Below are 9,401 nucleotides of genomic sequence, written 5' to 3'. Positions count from 1 at the left end.
GGAGGATACTGACAGCCTTCCTCAAGGGAAAAAAAACCTGTTTTTCTAGAAGCTAGTCACTGCTGTTAAAATTAAACACCACGTGTTCCAAATAAAATGCTTTGGCACATCGCCTAGGTATTGTGCTGGGATTTGATTTGCTCACTTCCAGCTTCTCTTTCTGTGTTGAGTAATGATCACGCATCGGTTTGAATAATTAATTTTGGGGTAAATTTAAGCAACTGACAGATAACTGGCAGGATCTCTAATGGCAAAAAAAAATTCTGAAAGCTTATTGGAGGACTGAACAATAGTTTCCTGAGTCTTTTGCTCCAGAAGGCATTTGTGACATACGCTTGGTCTCAGGGGATTATTCTCTACGTATCCAGTTAAAGTTATTTTAAATTACCTTTGTTCATAATTACATCCAGAAGAAGCAGAGGCGATAACAGGTAATACATACATTGTATTTTAACTATTGACAGTTTTATCTTTATTGTAACATGCATTTAGCAAAGCATTAATTATAAGGAGTAGAGATATTGTGTTTTCGATACACCAGATTAATTCAAGAAAAAAATGCTAAATGTTATCTGCTTTCTGTTGTATAGAATGGGGGGAGAGAGGAAACAGCAACACACTGCAATAAATAGTTTGAAATTAGGAGTATGGTAAATATATCTTAAACATTCTGTACTGCTGCTGAAATGTCTATAAAGTTTGAGAGAATAATTTACTCTCTTTCATGTTTTGTTTCGGAAGTACTCTAAATCCTGAGTATGATTACATTACAGTTGCACTGAGTAATAATGGCCCAACACAAATTTCTGTGACAGGAAAATAGTCTTGGAGCCAGATTCTGGCCCCTGCTCCAGAAGCATAAAAAAGCCCCCTCCCCTGGGGGGTTTCTCCAAGTGTAGGGCCAGTAAAAGAGCCAGTGTACGTAGCCCTGTGTTGCCCTTCTGCACTGCCCTCAGAGAATATCTGGGAGGGAGCAGGAGAAGAGTGGCCATTTTACTTTGCAGTTGCACACTAGCAACTCTTGGCCATAGACAGCTACTGGGAGGTTGCTGTAAATTAGAGCAGTCTCTGTGAACTTGGTACAGATAGATGTCTCGTAACTTGGCGTTTCCATGGTCAAGTTTAACATTTCCTATCCTCCCAAAGCAAATCCTTAAGAACAATCTTAAACATTTTGTTTTAAAAAAATCGTGGTATTCCCTGGGTTTTTAATACAGCACATGTAAGAAGCTGGGGGGAGAGAATTCAGGGGTGCAATGGTAGGTGTGGTCTTCATTACCTGTAATCCTAACTCTAACACAATAGTGCCTGCATTCCTGGGGTGGAAAAGCCTGTCAAGTGCCACATCTGTTTACCTGGGCCAGCTGTGGCTTCTAAAGCATTGGAGCCTCTCCCAAAGCCATGGTGCTTCAACAGTGGCAGTCAAGCCCCAGTGTTGGAGCTCACAGTTCTCCTCTCCAGGAAGTTTGGCCACCACTCCTTCTGACTGAACTGAGGTCTGCAGCATAGACTTCCTCTGCAGTTTCCTCTCCAGTTTTCTAACCATAGAGCACAGAGAGAAGCCAAAAGAAGGCTAAAAGTGGATATGAGTGCTCTCACTACATTCATTATGGGGTAAATATCAGGAGGGTGAAGAGCTATTTAAGCTAAAGGACAATGCTGGCACAAGAACTAATGGAAATAAACTGGCCATGAACAAATTTTAGGGGGGGAAATTAGTAGATAGTTTCTAACCATCAGAGGGGAGAAGTTCTGGAACACACTCCCAACAGGAGCTGTCAGAGTAAATAACTTAATTATTTTTTAAAAGTGAGCTGGACAAATATATGACTGCAATTGTATGATGGGATTGCTTGTGAGATGGGGCAGGGATCAACACTTCTAGGGCTCACTTTCAGTTTATTATGTTCCTAAAACCTCATTTTCAGGGTTTCAGCTGAATACTTTCAGGTGTCAGGAAGGGATTTCCTCCCCAAAAATTTGTCATATTTGAAGAAAGTAGCTGATTATTAAGCAAAGTGAATTGTATCTGTTCCTCAGATTTTAAGTAGTTTTAACTATATTGCAAGTGTGAAGGGTAACTAACAGCTGTTTGTTAGCTAGAGGGATCTGAAAAAAGGCGAAAGATTCAGAAAAATTTGTAAAGGTCCCATTTAAAATTAATTTAAACTCCTGAATTAACAGATTTAGTTGAAAGTCCTCAGAAAATTCAATCTTAATTAACAGATTATGTTCTCTACATTTGGAGAAGATGCATCATATGAGGTTGAATGCCTGTTTTAAATGGAAAAACTGAATCTACCCTTAATTATAGAGGTGAAACAGGGCCTCTTTAATACATCAGAAAGGGTGTTGGAGCAGGGGGCCATGGCTCAGTATAGCTAGGTTCTATTCCCAGTCTTGCCACATGCCTTGGGTGGATCACATTCTCTGTCCCTCACTTTTCTTTCTCTCTCTAAGTTAGAAATAATACTGTGCTCATGAAGGGGCTTAATTAGTATTTAAGTGCTTTGAGATCCTCTACTACAAAGTGCTATCAAAGTGCAAGAAATATACATTTTAAAGTATATATGCTCAGCTGTTCTAATTTTGCAATGAACTGAGTAATCTATGAATCATTGAAATATATGTCACGAGAACTAAGACATGAACATCTAAGATCCTTAGATAAAAAGGCAAAGGACTACATTACTTCTGACAAGAAACATATGGACAAACTTCCTAAATTTGTGCTTAATTCCTACAAGTTGTACAATCAGTATTAGTTAATCTATAATACGAATGAGAACAGTAAACCAAGTACTTAGCAATTTTACTTCTCTTCTGAACATGTGATTTCCTGCAGCATTGACACCCACTAGAAACACATTTTCCTTGCATTGTGCAATGCATTGATTTTTCCATTGAAGAATCTCATCCAAACCCACCTGCCAGAACAAGAAAGACATCATCCCTTCATGTCCAATTTTCCTAGTCTGCATAATTAATATTATTTTGCACTTCTAGGCCACCTTCCATCCAAGAATCTTTATATGCTGTAAACATTAATGCATTGAGCCCTGCACCATCATTTTTTATTATCATTTAACATTTATATAACAGTAGTGCCTGAGACCTCTGCCTGGTTGACCTCATTGTGCTTGTCAGCCCCTGCCCCAAAGAGTGTACAGTTTAAAAAGAGCTAACAGCCTGAGCTCTCTGAGGTGGTTAAATATTACAGAGAGGTGAAGTGACTTGTGAAAGATAATGCAGCAAGTCAGTTTTTAAGGTGGAAATAGAGTTTGTGTCCTTAACTTCTGGTACAGAGTCTAAAAGGTGAAGTTGCAAAGGAAACAAAACAGTGCTCTATACTTCTCTTTCATTATAGGGAAAGAAGAAATAATTTTGAGTGTCATGCCATGCCTTGGCTGTTTTTCCTAGAGAACTCCTTGGAGAACTGTAGAGGGAGATATTTCACCCCTCAGTTAGATTCAGTATCATTGCTCCCTCAACAGACTCAGAGAGAGACAAGCCCTTTGTTAAACAGCTTTTAACACACAAACACACACACACACACACACACACAGAATTTTGAATAATCTGACTAAACACTTCCCTCTCCTGTCAGGGAGGAGAAACTTAAATTAGAAACTGTGGGGTTGGGGAGGCTTGCTAGAAACCAAGATAGATAACTTGAAATGACTCCTCACAATATTTTCTGTTTAGACCTTCCCCGTCTACTACAGAAAGTGCTTCTGCAACTTAGAAAAGTGCTTACAAGCAAAAAAACCCTGGAGAAATGGGATTCTTTCCTGAAGCCAAACCCTAAGCAGCCCATCTTTCAATGCCTGCTGTTGGCCTAAATACTTGGTGGAGATGAGAAGCTGTAACACAGCGACCTTTGGCAGGACACTACTGAGAGTATCAATTCAGGACAGGGCAGGGCAGTCACAGTCCAAAGCTAGGGGTCTTTTACTACTAAGGCACCAAACCAGCCAAACAGAGAGGACTTCGGTTTTCCCCACTGGCTATCCAAGGGTCGTACAAGCAATTCCCTCAGATGCTCCAGTTTCCCAGTATCACCACCAGCACCACTCATGGGGATGAATGGTTATGAAAACCAATACCCCAGTAAAATTAAAAAAAAAGGTTCTCCTGATCCCAAAGGACCAAGCCCCAGAGCCAGGTCAATATACAAGTCAGATCTTACCCACAAATCATGCTATTGCCAATCCTTTAGAATTTAAAGGTTTATTCATAAAAAGAAAAATATAGATGAGAGTTAAAATTGGTTAAATGGAATTACATACAGTAATGGCAAAGTTCTTGTTTCAGGCTTGTAGCAGTGATGGAATGAACTGCTGGCTTAAGTTAAGTCTCTGGTGTACATCCACAGCTTGAATGCATCATTCAGTCCATTGTTCAGAGCTTCAGTTTGTAGCAAAGTTCCTCCAGAAATAAGAAGCAGGATTGAAGACAAAATGGAGAAGATGCAGCTACCTTTTATAGTCTCTTGCCATGTGGCCTGTACTTCCTTTGTTTCAAACACAAGCTGCCCAGCACCTGGTTTGAAAGCCCTAGAGTTCTCTCCATAGGCATGTCCCTGCATGCCTTGCTGAGTCATAAAATGTATCTGCCTTCTCTCAATGGGTCGGTTGTATAGCTGATGGTTCTTAAAGGGCCATCAAGCAGGCTAGGCAGTGCTGATGCCAACCTGCATGGGGGTGTCACCCAGAAGCATAACACAAGTTTGAAATACAGACATACATACATATCTATAACCCATAATACAAAGGCAATACAAACATATAAACAAGATTATCATATTTGATAAATTATAACATTTTTGCAGATATCTTACATATCATATCTGACTGATTACTTCGTAGGCGTTACCCCAGGAGCCAACATTTGAAATCCAGGTATAGAGCCAGTACTTGTAACTTTAAATACAAAAATGGTAAATGCATACAGAAAGCATAATCAAAACTAGCAAATCATAACCTTTTCATAGACACCTTACTGGATCTCCTTTGTACAAGATTTGGTGCAACTATAGGACATTGGTTGCAACAATAATCTATGTGGTCACAGTTCATGTCAATAACGTCACAGAAGCCTTTCTCAATAAGTAACCCTTCACAAGCATTGGCATGTGTCATAAACAGATAGCTAAGGGTTAATGTTCTTTTACCTGTAAAGGGTTAACAAAAGGAACCAAACACCTGACCAGAGGACCAATCAGGAAACTGAAAAGTCAGGGAGGGGATGTTTTGGGGTCTGAGTCTTTGGTCTCTCTCTCAGCTATGAGAAGCTTTTTTCTATCTTCTAATCTTCTGTTTCCAACTTGTAAGTACAGGTAGAAAAACAATATAGGCTTTTATGTTGTTTTGGGTGTATTTACATGTGTGTAACTTGCTGGAATGTTTCAAATTGGATATCTTTTTGAATCAGACTGTTTATTCATATTTTTCTTATAAGCAATAGCCCTGTATTGTCATCTTGTTACAGAGAATATGTTTATGTCTTTTTTCTTTCTTTTTTATATAAAGCTTTCTTTTTAAAACCTGTTTGAGTTTTTCTCTGGTTAAGGAGAAAGGAAAGACAGGGGGGAGGGGAAAGACTACGCTCTGTGTTTAACTCTCCTAGTGTCCCAGGGCGGGAAGAAGCTATGGGGGAAGAGAGAGAGAATCTTTTCTGTTTCCTTGTATTTGGGGTTTGTCTCTTCGTGGAATAAAGGAGACATGCTTCTTGGTATTGTGATGTAAAGAGATTGCATCAATACTCTCAGGTTAGCCCAGAGAGGAAAGTCTGGGTGGGAGAGAGAGAGGGAAGGGAAGTGGGTTATTTCCCTTTGTTGTAGGCTCAGGGTTTCTGAGTCTTGGGGTCCCTCCAGGGAAGGTTTTGGGGAGACCAGAGGGGGCCAAAACCCTGGAAATTTTGGATGGTGGCAGCGAGATCAGATCTAAGCTGGTAAATTGAGCTTAGAGGGGTTCATGCTAGGCACTCAGATTTTTGGACGCTAAGGTCCAGATTTGGGAAGAGGCTTATAATAGCATGCAATCTCTCCTACTTGATCTGGCTTAAATCCAGGTGTCAGATGATATTGATGTATTTTCTGTAGCAAACTTCTTGCTGAAAAAGCCTATTAAATAATATGAAAATGGAAGCCTCATCAACTGTTGTGGACTCAGGGCCATATTCACAAAGGGATTTAGGTGTGGTGATGCTGAGCATCACAATGCTTAACTTTCAGGTGCCTTCAAAATCACTGTCTTAGGCACTGTGAAAAATGAGCAGTGTAGCTACCTTTTATGGACACCCAGCCAGTCAGTAGCTATAGAATCCTCCTTAGCAGCTGTACCCTAATTGCCTTACCTGTAAAGGGTTAAGATAAGCTTACCTTGAGCTGGCACCTGACCAGAGGAACCAATAGGGAGGCTGTACCCTTACAAATTGGAAAAACTGCTGGGGGCGTGGTCTTTGTGTCTCGGGCTGGAGAGAGGGGAAGGCAGCAACAAGCTGTAATCTTTAAGCCAGGTATGGGAAATCATCAGCATGATATCTAGAAACTCTTCATTTGGAACCCCAGATATGTAAGTTGCACAGGAAAAGTTAAGACAGATGCAATTAGGAACCTTTTTGGTTGTTTTGGTTTATGCTAACTCCAGGTGCTTTTGTTTTGCTTGTAGCCTTTAAGCTGAACCCCACGAAAGTTATTTTTGATGTTTAATCCCTAAAGCCTGAATTTTCAGCTGTGTTCTTTCTCGTTTAATAAAATTTACCTTTTTAAAAAAAAATCCTTTGATTCCAAAGTCCTTGGACAAGGGGTTGGTCTATGGTCACATTACTAAGGCAACAGGTTGGCATTTTATTCTCAAGCCTCCCCAGGAAAGGGGGTGAAGAGGCTTGGGGGGATATTTTTGGGGGATAGGGATTCCAAGTGACCTTTCCTTGAATATTTATGAAAATCACTTTATGGTGGCAGCAATATATGTCCAAGGCAGAAGACTGTGCCTTGGAAGAGTTTTAACCTAAGCCAGTAGAAGATAAGCTTAGGGGGTCTTCATGTGGGTCCCCACATCCATACCCCAGAGTTCACATTTGGGAGGGTATGCCCTGACATGGTGGCACAGTGGGGGGATCATTTTGAACCAGAAGCACAGACCTCGGGATTTTAAAAGGACACATTTTTCCTTTTGGCTGCTAGAAAGCCAAGGAGGTTTTTGTTTCTCTTCTTTGGTGCCTGAGGGGGAACAGCCATGCAAAGGGTTCAGCCTGCACAGCCAGAGAGTCCAACAAGCAGTTTATTTTTTCTAATTCTTGTGGCAACAAGATAGCTGGGGTAGATTAGGGCAAGAAACAGCCCAGTGCATGAAATTGCAATCGGGCACCGAAACCCTAGAGCAACTCATCTTCCCAAAGCGGCACGCCCAGGAGAAGATAGACCCAGACATCCAATCCCATGGCAGAACTGCTGGGAGAGGCTACGGGACCAGAAATTTCCCAGCAGGGATGGTCAACCCTCCCCAAACCGAGATCCAGGTGCCAAGATGGCAGGAGGCCCTTAACCCAGACCGAGCTCTAACTGCGGAAGACAGGAAGTTCTTCATGGAAATGAGGCACTTAGAAAATGAGGCAGAGGAGAAGTGCTCTGCAGTGGAGAAGAAGAGGGAGAAGATATGCTTAGAAATGGAGCTGGAAAAGGCTAAGCTGAATCAGGCAAATGGCCCAAACCGCCCAGGTGGCCCTAACAACTCTACTCCAGGTACCGCTCCCCATTCCAAGATGTATCCCACATACAAGATAGGCAATGATACAGATGCTGCCTTAGAAGATTTTGAAAGGGCCTGCCTTGGGTACAGCATCTCTGAAGACCAGTACATGGTAGAGCTGAGGTCACAGCTCAGTGGACCCTGAGCAGAGGTGGCAGCTGAAATGCCTAAAGAACACATGAATGAGTATTAACTTTTTAAACAAAAGGCCAGAATTAGGATGGGGCTAACCCACGACATGCCCGTCGATGGTTCAGAGCCCTCAAGTGAAAACCAGAAGTAGCATTTCCCAAACATGCCTACTAAGTGTGAGGCCTGTATATCAGGAGCAAAGGTTAAGTGTCTGGAAGATCTCCTTTTCCTAATAGAAATGGAACAGTTCTTAAAGGGTGTTCCTGAAGAAACAGAAAGATACATCTAGATAGGAAGCACAAAACGATAATTGAGGCAGGGGAAATTGGAGCCAAATGGGTGGAGGTGGTGGAGAAGAAGACAGCTAGTAGCAGTTGGTGGGGATACCAGAAGTGGCAACCCAAGATAACACCCCACCATAGGGGTCAGCCCAAGGCCCCAGGTCACAAGGAGGAGCCCTCCATGCAGCCAGAGAAACCCCAGATGCCTCTTGTCCCACCACCCTACTTTCCAACAACCCACCTCGCCCCAGCCCACAATCAGCAGGGCAATGCTTCAAATGTAATGAGCTGGGGCCTGTAAAGGCCAACTGCCTCAAGAGCACTGTGCCTTGGAAGAGTTTTAGCCTAAGTGGTAGACGATAAGCTTAGGGAGTCTTTCATGCAGGTCCCAACATCTGTACCCCCGAGTTCAGATTTTGGGAGTATACCCTGACAGGCACCCAATACAGTGCAAGGGGAACAGACAGGTGCCTAAGAAAGGGACCTATAAAAGCCAGCACACTAGACAGGAACTCACCTAAACTACCCAATTGGAGATGTCAATGAGAGGTGTATGTCTTAAGCCAATCCCTCTCATGGAGTTAGGTGCCTAAGCCATTCTTGCCTGTTCAGCCTCTGTTTCTTGCATTGGTGATGCCCCTGCCACCTTTCTAACTCTTATCTCAGTGGTTAGAGCACTTATTCAGGATGAGGTTCAATTCTTTTCTCCGCCTAATGGAGAAAGAGGGTTTAAACACAGGTCTCCCACCCCTCAGGAGAGCATTCTAATTCCCTGAGCTGTGGAATATTCTGATGTGGCACTCCTCAGTCTCTCCCCCTGAAGCTGTTCCACTTTGGAGACATAATCATTGGAGCAGGGGGACTGGACCCTGGGTCTCCCACCTCCCAGCTGGATGCCTTAGCTATCAGGATATGGAGTCATTCTCTCTCTCTCGCGTGCCTTGCCCCCTTCCCCATGACTCTTTATTTATTTATCGAAAATGGAAGTTTCAACAGGAGAGATTGAGAGGGACCTACATCATAATATCCCGTACGTGGGTGATTACAGCAGCTCCTGATGGGTGGGAGACTCCTTGTGATATACCAATCCAGACTGTGTAGCTGTGTCATCCCTGCTTTGTAACTTGAGCTGCCCTTTACAATGGTTTGCTGCTGTCACCACCAACCTGGCCTGCTCACAAACAGCCTCCACCATGTGAGAGAGAGAGAGAGAGAGAGAGAGAGAGAGAGAGAG

The 9,401-nt window shown here is 42.5% G+C and overlaps 1 protein-coding gene across 1 annotated transcript in view; it reads left to right on the top strand.

The window, feature by feature from the left end:
* The first annotated feature begins 203 nt into the window (after positions 1 to 203).
* LOC116825090 (beta-1,4-galactosyltransferase galt-1-like) overlaps positions 204 to 9,401 on the top strand; it is a 14,883-nt gene continuing 5,685 nt past the window's right edge. Inside the window, exon 1 of the mRNA XM_032780805.2 lies at positions 204 to 431. The gene's annotated coding sequence lies outside the window, so the exon portion shown is untranslated. The remainder of the gene's footprint in view (positions 432 to 9,401) is intronic.

This window comes from Chelonoidis abingdonii, chromosome 24 (assembly GCF_003597395.2).
Source record: "Chelonoidis abingdonii isolate Lonesome George chromosome 24, CheloAbing_2.0, whole genome shotgun sequence".
Taxonomy (NCBI): domain Eukaryota; kingdom Metazoa; phylum Chordata; order Testudines; family Testudinidae; genus Chelonoidis; species Chelonoidis abingdonii.
Note: the sequence above shows the minus strand (reverse complement) of the source record. Positions and strands in the feature narration are given on the sequence as shown.